This window comes from Lathyrus oleraceus, chromosome 6 (assembly GCF_024323335.1).
Source record: "Lathyrus oleraceus cultivar Zhongwan6 chromosome 6, CAAS_Psat_ZW6_1.0, whole genome shotgun sequence".
NCBI lineage: Eukaryota > Viridiplantae > Streptophyta > Magnoliopsida > Fabales > Fabaceae > Lathyrus > Lathyrus oleraceus.
Window position 1 is genome coordinate 298874778 of NC_066584.1, and position 17339 is coordinate 298892116.

Here is a 17339-nt window from a genome sequence, read left to right on the forward strand (position 1 = left end):
TAATTAGTTAAAAGCCAAGATGATTAAAAAGTGGTTCACCGACCCTACAAGGGTCGCTACAAAGAAAGTCATGCAGGAAATCTAGATTTAAAGTCCTCAAAAAAGGTCGTTTCGTGACCAATTCTGTTACCCAGAAGGCTTTTCCTCCCTAGCATCTGCTTGATATTGGCCTTGATCTTAAGGGTTTTTCTCCATGTGAAATCCCTTTTAAAACTTCATGGTCGACGACATCTTGAGTAGGAAGCGGCCCAGTAGTATCTAAAGAAGCTTTTTGCGCTTCCACGTCATCAATCTTCTTATTAAATTCGGCTATTTGAGCTTGATAGTCTGAAATTTGCTGATCGAAGGCTTGTTGTTGGCTGAGACGCTCCTATTTCTTGGCCTCGAAGTCACTAAGTTTCTTCTCACATGCTTCACTAAAATCCCACTCAAGCCTCATCTCATTTATCTTGGTCTTGATCTGAATATCAACATTTCGACGAAGGACAAGATCCTTGACCAGTTGGGTGAAGAAAGCCTCAAACTCAATCAAGTATTTGACAGCGGGGGCAGGAAGCTCCTGAAGGGCAATTTCGTCAAGAAGTTTAAACATGTCGCATGCCAATCCTTCTTCTTCTTCGAGGATAATTAATAATTTATGTTCAAACAGTTGGTGTTTTAATTGTTGAAGATTAAGAGTGGCGGCGACACCCATCTCTAGAGAAGGTACATCAGTCGAAGAATAAGGTTGGGCCTCAGTCGAAATTTGACGATGTTGTTGCAGCTTCCTTAAGGATTTTGCCGAATTCCGTTGCTTCATAGACACGACCTCTTCCAAAGTCAAAGTAATGATGGATACTCCTTTTCCAACAACAATCGAATGAGTATAAGTTTGTTGAGCAGCGAGATTTTATTGAGCCTCAGGCGATACACTTTGAAACTCGTCTTATCTTTGAGGGCTCAAGATAGCCTTAATTGTTTGATTGTCGACCCTTGCTTCAACTGCGGGCTCAGCTGGAGTCGAGTGGACCACATGTTCCTAGGATTAAAAGGTCAGAATCCACATCGGAGAGTAAGTTCGTGAGTTGGTAAAACAAAGAAGGACGAGCACCTGAGAAGCCACATGTGTTGGAGAGATAAAAGGACTTCTTTCTGGACCATGGGGGGAAAAGACCTTACTAAGATCATCTGGAACTATGGGCTTCGTGGTTGAAGGAGCGACCCTTGAAGGGTTTTTTTTGCCTTAGACTTTCTTTTTCATGTCATAGTAGGTGGAGTCGCCGACGGCACCTTCGATGTTGGAAAAATTTGCAAATGCACACTGCCATCAGAATCTTCATTATCGACCAACGGGACATCTTCAGGAACCTAAGTCATAAGATAAGTGAGAGGGTAACAAAGTTGTTAAAAGACAAAGCCTCATGAAACGCTGACACTAAGTACCTTCGGCTTCAGAGTCGATGTCTCCCTTTGCCTTTTGGAAGGTTTGCCAGGGTCTGGTTTAGTTGTTGGAACCCTTTTTCGACCCTAACACCAGATAAAAGGAGTGGTTATTTTTTTTCTTTCTATAAAGAAAGGAAAGATGAGAGAATAGTGGTTACCTTTTTTGTTGGGACTTCGTCAGCGTTTGTGATTTGGATTGTTGCGTAAGGAACATCAGTAGACATGGTGGAGGCGACATTTTTCCAGTGAGAGTGGAAAAGGCATCAATTATATGTTGAAGAAAAAGATCACTATAAAAGGCTTGACGTTGGTAGTCGGCCCACCATCCGTCGAAATTGACGGTTGTCAGAAAGGATTGTTGGAACTTAAACATAGGTAGTTCAAGGCGTTGAGTGGACTTGTGAAAACGCAGGCAAGCTTTATGGTCATCAGCGTTTAATGATCGACCAGACCATACGATGTCATTCGATTGTGACACCAAAGGTTTCGGTAGCATTTGACTAAGGCCGAATTGGTGAGCCATCAAGTTGGGTTGGTAACTCATGAAGCCATACCCCTTCGACCCCGCTTCGATCCTAAAGGATAGAAGCGTGGGGGTCAAAAACGCCATTCGCACAACACTTGGAGCGAAGTTGTCAGCCTCGATGAACATGTTGAGGTACTTCATAAAAAGATGTTTGTTGGGGGTTTCTTGGCAAGTCATCAGGGCAAGTCTTTCTCCTTCGACTGGTCGATCCTTATTTAAATGCTTGATGCACTCTGTTGTCGGGTAACCCAACTGATATTCAAAAGTGGCATTCAACCAGTATTGCAAAAGCCACATAGGACCTGAAAAGTTCAGGGCCTTGGTAGTAGAATAAAGGTATTTTAATTTCAGGGTTGCGAGCCCCCAGGGAGTGGTACAAAGAAGCCAACAAAAGCTTACCTAGAGAAACCTGTCGACCCTTGTGGATTTGGATAGCCAGACTTATGTAACTTTTGGCTATTTGTAATGAGCCAGGACAGATTTCCTATGCATCTGGATTAGGATCTATCATGTATTCCATGTTATGTACTCGACCAGATGTCTCGTATGCTTTAAGTGCAATGAGTAGGTACCAATTTGATCTCGGTGATGCTCATTGGGTAGTTGTCCAGAATATCCTTAAGTATTTGAGAAGGACTAAGGACTCATTCTTGATATATGGAGGACAGGAAGAGCTTGTTGTAATTGGATACACCGATGCTAGCTTCCAGACAAATAAGGATCACTTTAGATTGCAATTTGGTTATGTGTTATGTAACACCCTTCTAAAATACCCCAATAATTTAATTAAATATCAAAATACAACATCAGAGTAATTATGCAGTTAAGGGTGTCACATGATCACTTCACACCATGTTCCAAAATAACAGTCATGCTCTTTATTTAATCAAATAAACAGTTGCATAAATCGCAGCGGATATAAATCAAATCAATCAAAGCATGTAACACATTACATGTAAAATGGTTCACAACCAACAGTAAAACATTTAAAACATCCCTTCCCGATGTTACATCTATCAGAGCATGACCCACTAAGGAACTACTCTAGACTCCAAGTACTAGCTCCTACTCAATCACTGCTCGTTACCTGAAAAACAGTTGTAAGGGTGAGTTCCTCAATCGATATAATAAGTATTATAAAATATCATGTCATGTTAAGTAATTTAACACACTTCATCACCCTAATCCAAACACATATTCAGTAACAGCACATCAACTCAAATATCATATTCAACACAAATGCAACTCATACTCGTACTCAACATCAACACAAACACACGTATAATATTGGAATACATCCATTCATATTATACGCCATACATATATTATGCAATGAGACTCCATGCATGCGGTACCGACTATTTGTGAACATATAGTTCAACCTCACCGTCCAAATCCAGGCACGGCTACCAAGCTCACTAGTCCCACTCATTTGAGACATAGTGACTCACTCACTAATTCCTCACCATGGGAATTAGCTACCACCCCAAATGGGCCATGCTATGCACGCTAATCACCTAGCATGCAAACATCAACAACAATCAAAATGATTTACTCACTAATTCCTCACCATGGGAATTAGCTACCACCCCAAATGGGCCACAAGATGCATGCTAATCACCTAGCAATGCAACATCAACAACAATTTAAGAATAGACACATGCTCACACTCTAAGCCATAAAATAGTCTATTCACAAATGCATACATTCACATCATCATGTATACCATCACATATCATCAACAAAAGCATATCATATCATGCCACATACTAAATCATAGTATTAGCACACTCTACTAATACCTATACTATTCAAAACAACGGGAATTGATCCCTACAACATCATACCTCAGCTAAGTACATCACTCAGCCTAAACAACCAAAAACTGCACAACCATTGTTCAGGAAAATCACAAATCTGCCCATACGCGTATTGCCTATGCCCATACGCGTATTGCCCAGTCCTGACCAAGTCCATACGCGTAATGCCCACGCCCATACGCGTATGCTACGCGTACCAACAGAGACACTTTTACGTTCAAAACATCATCTCTTTCACTCATACGCGTAAGGCCTCATCCATACGCGTACCAGCCATCTCATACGCGTATTGCCTAGTGCCATACGCGTATGACCAGAAACCAGAATTTCCAGATCTGCAGTGGCTTTCTCTGCTACGAGATCTATCCAATTCAACCTTCTACAGTCCAAATTTTACACGCAATTCATTCATATCATCTAACACGAATCAGACACTTTCGATTTCACAAATTGCCAACCTTTCTACCTCTAATTCCTACGAATTTTCATCAGTTATCATCCAAATTCGTTCATCAATATTTCACAAATTCATCACATATCATTTCAATCAGAGTCAAATTCCGAGGTTCATCACTACCCATTACATGCTATCCCATAAGACCCATCAAACGATGATAAACCCCCCTTACCTGAGTAAATCCGGCAATTCCGTTAGCTTCAAGCTTTTCCTCTTCTCTTGCTCTGCCTTTTTTCCCTTTCTCTTTCAGCCGCTTCTCTTTTCCTTTTTCACGTGAAAAACCCTTTTCCAAAAAAATTAGGACTTTTTATTATTCCAACTTATATACTCCAATAATAAAACCCAATAATATTATCCCAATAATAATATTAATAATCCAATAATTTTCTAATTATTTAATTAAATTAATAAATAAAATATTAACTTAATTTAAACAATTATCTTAATTTCATCGGGGTGTTACAACTCTCCCCCACTAAAAGAGTTTTCGTCCTCGAAAACATACCTCAGGCGAACAACTCAGGATAAGACTCCTTCATCTGACTCTCAAGTTCCCAAGTCACATTGCCACCTGCTGGTCCTCCCCACGCTACCTTCACCAAGGCGATCTCTTTACCCCGCAACTGCTTCAACTCTCGATCCTCGATCCTCATAGGTGATGTTTCAACAGTCAGGTTATCTCTCACCTGGACATCATCTACTTGGACCACATGCGACGGATCATGAATGTATCTCCTCAACTGAGACACATGAAAAAACCTCATGCAAATTCGCAAGTGACGGCGGTAAAGTGATACGATAGGCTACCTCTCCTATCCTTTCTAAAATCTGGTAGGGACCAATAAATCGAGGTGTCAACTTCTTCGACTTCAAAGCTCGACCAACTCCAGTTATCGGAGTAACACGAAGGAACACATGATCTCCCTCTTGGAACTCAAGTGACTTCCTCCTCTTGTCATGATAACTCTTCTGACGACTCTGAGCAATTCTCATCTTCTCCTGAATCATCTTAATCTTGTCCGTAGTTTGTTGAACAATCTCCGGTCCAACCACAACACTCTCACCGGACTCATACCAACATAAAGGTGTCCGACATCTCCTACCATACAAAGCTTCAAACGGTGCCATACCAATGCTCGAATGAAAACTATTGTTGTAGGTAAACTCAATCAAAGGTAAATAACAATTCCAAGCACCTCCTTTTTCCAAAACACAAGCTCTCAAAAGATCCTCTAGTGACTGAATCGTCCTCTCAGTCTGACCATCAGTCTGCGGATGATATGCAGAACTCAATCTCAGCTTAGTTCCCAAAGCCTTCTACAAACCTTCCCAGAACTTCGATGTAAATCTAGGATCTCTGTCCGAAACAATACTCGACGGAATACCATGCAAACTTACAATCTTCTCAATATACAACTCGGCTAATTTCTCTAACGGATAATCCATTCTGATCGGAATGAAATGAGCCGACTTCGTCAATCGGTCAACTATCACCCAAATAGCTTCAAAATTCTTAATTGTCCTCGGCAAACCAGACACAAAATCCATACTGATACTATCCCACTTCCACTCTGGAATAGCCAACGGTTGCATTAGCCCAGACGGCTTCTGATGCTCAATCTTTGACTTCTGGCAAGTCAAACAAGAATAAACAAAACTCGCAATTTCTCTTTTCATTCCCGGCCACCAAAATAGCTTCTTCAAATCATGATACATCTTTGTAGCTCCAGGATGAATACTCAAGCCACTACGATGTCCTTCCTCAAGAATACTCTTCTTAAGTTCGGTAACATCCGGAATGCACAGCCGATTACCAAACTTCAAAACACCATTCTCATCAACTCTGAATTCACCACCTTGACCTTGATTCACTAGAGTCAACTTATCAACCAAAAGCATATCGGACTTCTGACCCTCTCTAATCTCATCCAGAATACCACTTGTTAACTTCAACATTCCCAATTTAACACTATTGTGAGTACTCTCACACACCAAACTCAAGTCTCTAAACTGCTCAATCAAATCCAATTCCTTCACCATTAACATAGACATATGTAATGATTTCCGACTCAATGCATCAGCCACTACATTTGCTTTACCCGGATGGTAGTTCAAACCAAAGTCATAATCCTTCAGAAACTCTAGCCATCTCCTCTGTCTCATATTCAGCTCTTTCTGATCAAACAAATACTTTAAACTTTTATGGTCACTGAAAACTTCAAATCTTGACCCGTACAAATAATGCCTCCATAACTTCAGAACAAATACCACAGCTGCCAACTCTAAATCGTGTGTCGGATAGTTCCTCTCATGAACCCTCAGCTGTCTCGAAGCATAAGCTATAACCTGCTTATTCTGCATCAACACACCACCCAAACCCAACAACGAAGCATCACAGTAAACCTCAAACAGTTCCGACGGACTCGGTAATATCAGGATAGGAGCAGTAGTTAACCTTCTCTTTAACTCTTGGAAACCTTCTTCACATTTTGAGTCCCAAACAAACGCTTGCCCCTTTCTAGTCAACATCGTCAACGGTAACGCCAACTTAGAAAATCCCTCAATGAACTTCCTATAATAACCTGCAAGTCCAAGAAAACTCCTTATCTCAGAAACTGACTTCGGAGCTTCCCACTTAGATACCGCTTCTATCTTAGAAGGATCAACAGCAACGCCACCTCTTGAAATCACATGACCAAGAAAACTAACCTCTTCTAACCAAAATTCACACTTAGACAGTTTAGCAAATAACTTCTTTTCTCGTAGAACTCTTAAAACCATTCTCAAATGCTCAGCATGCTCTTCTTCAGATTTCGAATACACTAAAATATCGTCAATAAACACCACAACAAACTGGTCTAGATACGGATGGAAAATCCTATTCATGTATTCCATAAATACTCCAGGCGCATTAGTCACGCCAAAAGGCATTACAGAATACTCATAATGTCCATACCTCGTTCTGAAAGCAGTCTTCTGAATATCCTCAGTTTTCACACGTATCTGATGATACCCAGATCTCAAATCTATTTTGCTGAACACACTCGCACCAACTAACTGATCCATCAAATCATCAATCCTCGGCAAAGGATACCGATTCTTGATAGTCACTTTATTTAATTGCCTGTAGTCCACACACAACCTCATAGTACCTTCTTTCTTCTTAACCAATAACACTGGTGCACCCCATGGTGATACACTCGGACGAATAAATTTCTTATCCAACAGATCTTCCAACTGACTCTTCAATTCAGTTAACTCAACAGCAGACATACGGTACGGAGCCATCGATATCGGCCTAGTACCAGGTACCAAATCAATCGAGAACTCAACTTCACGCTCTGGCGGTAATTCATTCACTTCTTCAGGAAACACATCAGGAAAATCACACACCACTGCTAGATCGCCAATCACCAGTTTATCTTTAGCCTCCAAGGTCGCTAACAGCATAAACAACTCTGCCCCATCTGCTACTGCCTCATCCACCTGCCTCGCTGATAGAAACAAATCCTTTCCTTCCTCAATCTCAGGAAATATCACAGTCTTATCAAAACAGTTGATATAAACTCGGTTAAACACCAACCAATTCATACCCAAGATAACATCAATCTGCACCAACGGAAGACATACAAGGTCTATCCCAAAGTCTCTACCAAAAATACTCAAAGGACAATTCAAACAAACTGAAGTAGTAGTCACTGAACCCTTCGCAGGAGTATCAATCACCATACTACCCAGCATCTCAGATATCTCTAACTTAAGTTTCACAGCACAATCCAAGGATATAAAGGAATGAGTCGCACCTGTGTCAATAATAGCTACAAGAGGAAAGCCATTAATATAACACGCACCTCGGATCAACCGATCATCTGCAGCGGTCTCAGAACCCGATAAAGCAAAGACCTTGCCTCCCGACTGATTCTCTTTCTTCGGCTTAGGACACTGCGGGCTAATATGACCCACCTCTCCACAGTTGAAACAAGTCATAGTCTTCAACCGGCACTCTGCAGCCAAGTGACCACCTTTTCCACACTTGAAACACTTCTTCTCATTACTGGTACACTCATGGATACGATGTCCAGCCTGACCACATCTGTAACACTTAGCAGGGGCACTGGAGTCTCCCCCACTAGGCCTCTTCATCCCACTATGTCTCTGGAAACCTTTGCCAGCTGCATACGGCTTCCCACGATCAGTCTGATTCTTGCCTTTCCTATCAACCCTTTGCTGATAGCTCTCTGCTCTAGCCTTGGAATCCTGTTCAAAAATCCTGCAACAGTCAACCAAATCAGAAAACACCCTGATCCGCTGATATCCAATCGCCTGCTTGATCTCGGGACGCAACCCGTTCTCAAACTTCACACATTTTGAAAATTCCCCAGTAGCCTCGTTATAGGGAGTGTAATACTTCGACAGCTCTGTGAACTTAGCAGCATACTCAGTAACAGACCGGTTACCCTGCTTCAATTCCAAGAATTCTATTTCTTTCTTTCCTCTGACATCCTCTGGAAAGTACTTCCTCAGAAATCTCTCTCTGAACACTGCCCAAGTAATCTCAGCATTCCCAGCAGTTTCCAACTCAGTGCGAGTAGCAACCCACCAATCATCAGCTTCCTCTGACAACATATGCGTACCGAACCTGACCTTCTGGTTATCGGCGCACTCAGTCACTCGGAAGATCCTCTCTATCTCCTTCAACCACTTCTGAGCGCCATCTGGATCGTATGCTCCCTTGAACATTGGAGGATTGTTCTTCTAGAACTCACTCAGTTGACGAGCAGCTCCCATTCCCATAACATTCGGATTTCCTCCAAGTACTCCAGCTAGCATACCCAGAGCCTCAGCAATTGCAGCATCATCTCTACCTCTTCCAGCCATCTCTATTCTGAGTAAATCCAACAAACTAAAACAATAAGTACTGATAGGGTTACACAACACCTATCCCGTACAGGGGAAACAGAATAATTACGACTCGACTCGACCGACTATGCTCTGATACCACTAATGTAACACCCTTCTAAAATACCCCAATAATTTAATTAAATATCAAAATACAACATCAGAGTAATTATGCAGTTAAGGGTGTCACATGATCACTTCACACCATGTTCCAAAATAACAGTCATGCTCTTTATTTAATCAAATAAACAGTTGCATAAATCGCAGCGGATATAAATCAAATCAATCAAAGCATGTAACACATTACATGTAAAATGGTTCACAACCAACAGTAAAACATTTAAAACATCCCTTCCCGATGTTACATCTATCAGAGCATGACCCACTAAGGAACTACTCTAGACTCCAAGTACTAGCTCCTACTCAATCACTGCTCGTTACCTGAAAAACAGTTGTAAGGGTGAGTTCCTCAATCGATATAATAAGTATTATAAAATATCATGTCATGTTAAGTAATTTAACACACTTCATCACCCTAATCCAAACACATATTCAGTAACAGCACATCAACTCAAATATCATATTCAACACAAATGCAACTCATACTCGTACTCAACATCAACACAAACACACGTATAATATTGGAATACATCCATTCATATTATACGCCATACATATATTATGCAATGAGACTCCATGCATGCGGTACCGACTATTTGTGAACATATAGTTCAACCTCACCGTCCAAATCCAGGCACGGCTACCAAGCTCACTAGTCCCACTCATTTGAGACATAGTGACTCACTCACTAATTCCTCACCATGGGAATTAGCTACCACCCCAAATGGGCCATGCTATGCACGCTAATCACCTAGCATGCAAACATCAACAACAATCAAAATGATTTACTCACTAATTCCTCACCATGGGAATTAGCTACCACCCCAAATGGGCCACAAGATGCATGCTAATCACCTAGCAATGCAACATCAACAACAATTTAAGAATAGACACATGCTCACACTCTAAGCCATAAAATAGTCTATTCACAAATGCATACATTCACATCATCATGTATACCATCACATATCATCAACAAAAGCATATCATATCATGCCACATACTAAATCATAGTATTAGCACACTCTACTAATACCTATACTATTCAAAACAACGGGAATTGATCCCTACAACATCATACCTCAGCTAAGTACATCACTCAGCCTAAACAACCAAAAACTGCACAACCATTGTTCAGGAAAATCACAAATCTGCCCATACGCGTATTGCCTATGCCCATACGCGTATTGCCCAGTCCTGACCAAGTCCATACGCGTAATGCCCACGCCCATACGCGTATGCTACGCGTACCACATCCTCATACGCGTACCAACAAAGACACTTTTACGTTCAAAACATCATCTCTTTCACTCATACGCGTAAGGCCTCATCCATACGCGTACCAGCCATCTCATACGCGTATTGCCTAGTGCCATACGCGTATGACCAGAAACCAGAATTTCCAGATCTGCAGTGGCTTTCTCTGCTACGAGATCTATCCAATTCAACCTTCTACAGTCCAAATTTTACACGCAATTCATTCATATCATCTAACACGAATCAGACACCTTCGATTTCACAAATTGCCAACCTTTCTACCTCTAATTCCTACGAATTTTCATCAGTTATCATCCAAATTCGTTCATCAATATTTCACAAATTCATCACATATCATTTCAATCAGAGTCAAATTCCGAGGTTCATCACTACCCATTACATGCTATCCCATAAGACCCATCAAACGATGATAAACCCCCCTTACCTGAGTAAATCCGGCAATTCCGTTAGCTTCAAGCTTTTCCTCTTCTCTTGCTCTGCCTTTTTTCCCTTTCTCTTTCAGCCGCTTCTCTTTTCCTTTTTCACGTGAAAAACCCTTTTCCAAAAAAATTAGGACTTTTTATTATTCCAACTTATATACTCCAATAATAAAACCCAATAATATTATCCCAATAATAATATTAATAATCCAATAATTTTCTAATTATTTAATTAAATTAATAAATAAAATATTAACTTAATTTAAACAATTATCTTAATTTCATCGGGGTGTTACATGTTATGCTTAAACGTTGGTGCTGTGACTTGGAAAAGTTCAAAGCAAGATACCGTCGTTGATTCTACAACCGAGGCCGAGTATATTGTTGCCTCAAGTGCAACAAAGGAACTTGTTTGGATCAAAAAGTTCATTAGTGAACTTGGCATATTTCCTAGCATTGTGGATCCCATTGATCTCTATTATGATAATAATGGTGCTATCGCACAAGCTAAGAAGCTTATATCTCACCAACGATCCAAACACATACTTAGGCGTTATCACCTCATTCGAGAGATATTAGATAGAGGAGATGTGAAAATATGCAGAGTACCTACACTTGACAATATTGTTGACCCACTGACAAAGCCTCTTGCGCGGCAGAAGCATGATGGCCATACTAGATCTATGGGCATTAGGGGTATGCCTGATTGGCTCTAGGGCTAGTGGGAGATTGTTGGTGTAAGCCCTAGAGGCCAATACTTTTGGTACTTGTATCGAATTATTTATTAATAATAAAAGGCTTTTTTCTTTATTATGTTTGTTTAATAAAGTCCCTAGAATAACTAGTTCGTTTAATGTATCAAGTGTGACTTAATCATGAGATCCCATTAAACATAAGGACACTATTCTTAAAGTATCTGTAGTTGAGCTTTATTGTGAAGTAGGATGACATTAAAGCATTAAGATTATTATGTATATAGACTGATGATCACATCTCATGGATCATGGATAAAGAGTTATCAAGTCTTAAACATAGGTATGAATATTATGAGTAATGTTTATACTGGATTGACCCGCTATGAGAATACTATATATAATGTTATGAAAAGTGTCATAAGTTATTCTCATGATAATAGTGGTGTATACCACCCTTCGACCTGAAATCACTATGGACCCTAGATGTAGAGTCGAGTGCTTTATTGTTGATTAAATGTTATCCGTAACTGGATGACCATAAAGACAGTTGATGGGTACTCCATGAAGCATGCCGAGGGACATGAGTGACCTAGATGGAATTTGCCCATCCTGTGTAACAAGATGAATGTCTAAGGGCCCAATATTGAACTAGACAAGGATGACACAGTCTACGCCTTGTGTTCAATATAGACATAAGGGCAAAAGGGTAATTGTACACATAAGTATTATCACAAAAGGATTTGTCAGATTACGTGACATTTTCGTATCTTGGGTAGCAGTGATGTGTTGCTAGATACCGCTCACTGTTTATTATGTTAAATACATGATTTAATATAATTGCCAATGTCGCGAAAACCTATAGGGTCGCACACAAAAGGACGAATTAATGAGAGATGGAGTAAATAAGGAACACTGTAAGGTACGGTGCACTTAAGTGAATTGTAGAACATCGTAAGGTACGGTTCACTTAAGTAGAATACAAAATATGGTAAGGTACCACATGCTTAAGTGATTTTGGTATATCATAAGATATGGGCCACACACACTTAAGTGGGATTTTTAGCTTGCAGCCCACACAAGTGGTTCTATAAAGTGAACCCTTGTGCAGAAGCATTCGATTAGATGAAATTTCATTTCTCTCTCTCTCTCTCTCTCTCTCTCTCTCTCTCTCTCTCTCTCTCTCTCTCTCTCTCTCTCTCTCTCTCTCTCTTTCTCTCTCTCACTCAAAGCCTTCATTCGTAGCAGCTAGCACTGAGATTGAAGGAATCTGTTCGTGTGGACTTGGTAGAGGCGATGTCACCATTCAACGTTCGTGATCACTCGTTAGATTTGCATTAAAGGTTTTAATCACCATAAGAGATAACGATTTCTATCACTGATCATGCCCATTCGTAAGGATCACTAAAGGAGAAAATTTTAATTTTCGCTGCGTTTTGGATCACGATTCTCCTTCAGTGGTATTAGAGCCACTTACAGAACCATGCATCTGATAGTTGTTTATTTTCTATATTTTCTGTATTAATACGATTAAAAGACAGAATGCATCAAATAATAAACGAGTAATTAAATTTGGCATCATGTGTGTACGATTTGGATGATTGATGTTGATTATGCTTCAGAATCCGAAGTTAGTATGGTGAAGCAGTGATACATCGATCGTCTATAGGTTATACAATTGGGATCGATCAAGTTATATATATGATATAAGTAATTCTGATGCAAAATACGATATATATGATATACTGTTTCTGTTTCATTCATTCAAACACTTAATGGTTGTTTTCCTTTGAGCGATCAATGGTCATTTGCTTCAGAATCCGACATTAGTATGGTGAAGCAATGACGTGTTGATCAGTCATACTGAATTAACAATCGAGGTGTGTTTGATGGTATGAAATTGTTGCATTAGGATTCAAGAAGGTACAAGGGTTGTGCTGTCAAAAAGTTGTGTGATTAGGGTTGTGACTGCGCAAGAGTTGTGCTTTAAAGTATCAAGTGTTGATGTGAAAACCGACTTAGATTTCAAATGAATTGTTCATTAAAATTTTGCGTCGGGGCGCTATCCATAACCATTGTCCGCTGACCGGGCAGCGAAACCCCCGACTAACTCTGTATAGTGTGATCAGTCGCTGAAATTTAATTAATAATAATAATGTGTTTATTATTATTGTCTTGTGGTGATCAGTTATGGCCTTAGTTTTCCTTTATTTTGTTTTTGGGATTTTAAAATATGACTTGCGTGTCGTGCCTCTCTTTTAATCTCTTAATGTAACTTCTTTTCTCATCTCACTCCCTCGTATGTAAAACAAGTTTCTTTTATGTAATGTAATGTTATGAAGAAAAAGAAGAATACAATATCAAAGGAGGACAACCTTGAAGATCTTGCTTGGAGAATCTTAGATCGTTATTATGTTAGCTTAGGTTCTCTCATTGGCTTGGGAGAACAATTGCGCTAGGGGCCATAACTGTTTCATTTTTTATGTATGTTGATGCATGTGAATGTATGTTGATGCATATGAGATACAATTTATATGATAAATAAGCCGGTGGGATCAGAATAATGCAAATTCCCTCAAATTAAATAATAAGTGTATGATTTCCAAGTTTTAGCACTCATCAAGACTAGTATCGAATAATGTAGGTTTCGCCTACGCAGGGTGCATGTTCTATATTAGTAAGGTGCAATGGGATAATTGTAATATCCAATTGCTAAAACAAAGGGTCAAACTTATCTAAACAAATTATAATAAGATTATATACGTTTAGAAGCAAGAGTTGGAAATGATCCATGTGATGGATTGGAATAAGGAGTTATTCACCCAACTAAAATATTTGAGAGTTGTATTAGATACAATTGGAAGAAGTTCCTACCTAAATAACCCAGTTTTGTGTAATCCACCTATGTGGACTTAAAACAAAGTGAAATGTGGATCTCTATCCACTTAGAAAATCTTCCAATGGGATTTTCCGAATCAAATGATGAGGGTAATTTATTTTAAGTAAAATAGTGAGAGCATATTTAATTAAAGGCCTAATTAAATATGTTATTTTAGTGATACTTATATTTTCATATTTTCATGTAGATTACCATGACAACAAACACCTCTAACAACATTTTGAGATCAATCCTTGATAAGGAAAAATTGTCTGGGACAAATTTTCTGGATTGGAACCGAAATCTGAGGATTATCCTCAAGCATGATAGAAAGTTGTATGTCTTGGAGAAACCTGTTCTTGAAGAGGAACCTCCTAGTTCTGCACCTAAGGCAGAAAGAGATGCTTATAAGAAGCATGTCGATGATGCCAATGAAACTGCTTGCCTCATGCTAGCTACCATGAACTCAGAGTTGCAAAAGCAACATGAGAACATGGCATCATTCGATATGATTGAACACCTGAAGATGCTCTATCAAGAGCAGGCAAGGCATGAAAATTTGAAGTTTCAAAAGCCCCTTTTCAAGGCAAGTTAGATGAGGGAGCCCCTGTAGGTCCCCATGTGCTCAAGATGATTGGGTATGTGGAGAACCTTTAGAGGTTGGGTTTTCCCCTCGGAAAGGAACTTGCGACTGGTTTGATCTTGCAATCATTGCCAGATAGCTTCAGTCAATTTGTCCTTAATTTCAACATGAATGATATGGACAAAACTCTTCCTGAACTTCTAGGAATGTTAAGAATTGCTGAGCAGAATCTGAAGTCAAAAGGGAAGTCCATTCTGATGATCGGAAATGGAAAGAGACATAATAAAAGACCCACCAAGCAGGATGGTAAAGGGAAATGCAAGGAAGTTTCCAAACCCAAACTCGTTGCTCCTGCTTTGAAGCCTAGTGGAGGCATAGCAAAGGAAGGCACCTGCTACCGTTGCGGTAAGACCGGACACTGGAGGAGAAACTGCCCAAAGTACTTGGAAGATAAGAAGAATGGAGTAGAGACTTCAACTTCAGGTATTTTTGTTATTGAAATTAATTTATCTACTTCTGCATCATGGGTATTAGATACTGGATGCGGTTCTCACATTTGTACCAATGTGCAGGGGCTAAAAAGGAGTAGAGGTTTGGCAAAAGGTGAAGTTGACCTATGAGTTGGCAATGGAGAAAAGGTTGTTGTTTTAGTCGTAGGAACTTATGTATTGACTTTACCTAGTGATTTAATAATTCAGTTAGAGAACTGTTATTATGTACCTACAATTATCAAGAATATTATTTCCGTTTCTTGTTTGGACAAGTTTGTTTTTTCATTTATAATAAAGAATAATTGTTACTCCATTTATTTGAATGATATATTCTATGCTACTGCACAAATAAACAATGGACTATATGTCATTGATCTTGAAATGCCTATTTATAACATTAATACTAAAAGGATGAAACCTAATGAGTTAAATCCAACTTACCTTTGGCATTGTCGATTAGGCCACATAAATGAGAAACGCATTTCCAAACTCCATAAAGATGGACTCTTAGACTCTTTTGATTATGAATCATATGAGACATGCAGATATTGTTTAATTGGAAAGATGACAAAGTCTCCATTCACAGGAAAAGGTGAAAGAGCTAATAATCTTTTGGCCCTCATACATACTGATGTATGTGGACCACTGAACATACCAGCCATAGGAGGTTTTCAGTACTTCATCGCATTTTTAATGATGATTTCAGTAGATATGGTTATGTGTATTTAATGAAACACAAATTAGAATCCTTTAAAAAGATCAAGGAATTCAAGAATGAAGTACAAAACCAACTAGGTAAGAATATTAAAACTCTTCGATCAGATCGTGGTGGTGAATATTTAAGCCTAGAGTTTGATGACCCTCTGAAAGAGTGTGGGATTCTATCCCATCTTACTCCTCTTGAAACACCCCAATGGAACAGTGTATCTGAGAGAAGAAATCGAACCTTGTTAGACATGGTCCGATCCATGACGAGTCACGCCGATCTTCCAAAATCCTTTTGGGGACATGCACTATTGACATCAGCTTACACACTTAACCGTGTTACATCCAAAAAGGTTGAGAAGACACCATATGAGATATGGAGTGGTAAGAAACCACATATGTCTTACATGAAGATTTGAGGTTGCGAAGTTTATGTGAAACGACAAATTTCAACTAAGCTTGAGCCCAAATCTGACAAATGCCTATTTGTGGGATATCCCAAAGAAACAAGAGGGTATTACTTCTACAATCCTTCTGAGGGAAAAGTGTTTATCGCTCAAACTGGAGTTTTCATTGAAAAGGATTTTATTTCCAAAGGAATCCGTGGGAGGAAAGTAGAGCTTGAAGAAATTCAATAATCACAAAGCATTGATACACCCAGGGAGGAATTAGAGCAAGAAACACAAGTAGTTGTGGAAGACCAACCTGCGCAAGTAGAACATGACCAGCGTAGGTCAAGCAGGATATGTGACCTACCTGAGAGATATGGATATCTCATAACTGATCAAGGTGATCTATTACTCATGGATCAAGATGAGCCTGTGACCTACCAAGAGGCCATAACTGGTCCCGAGTCTGAGAAGTGGCTAGAAGCCATGAATCTGAAATGGATTCCATGTACACAAACCAGGTTTGGACCTTGGTAGAGTCTGCTGTAGGAGTTAACCCCATAGGATGCAAGTGGGTCTTCAAAAAGAAGACTGACATGGATGGTAAGGTACATACCTATAAGGCAAGACTGGTTGCAAAAGGATATAAACAATTCATGG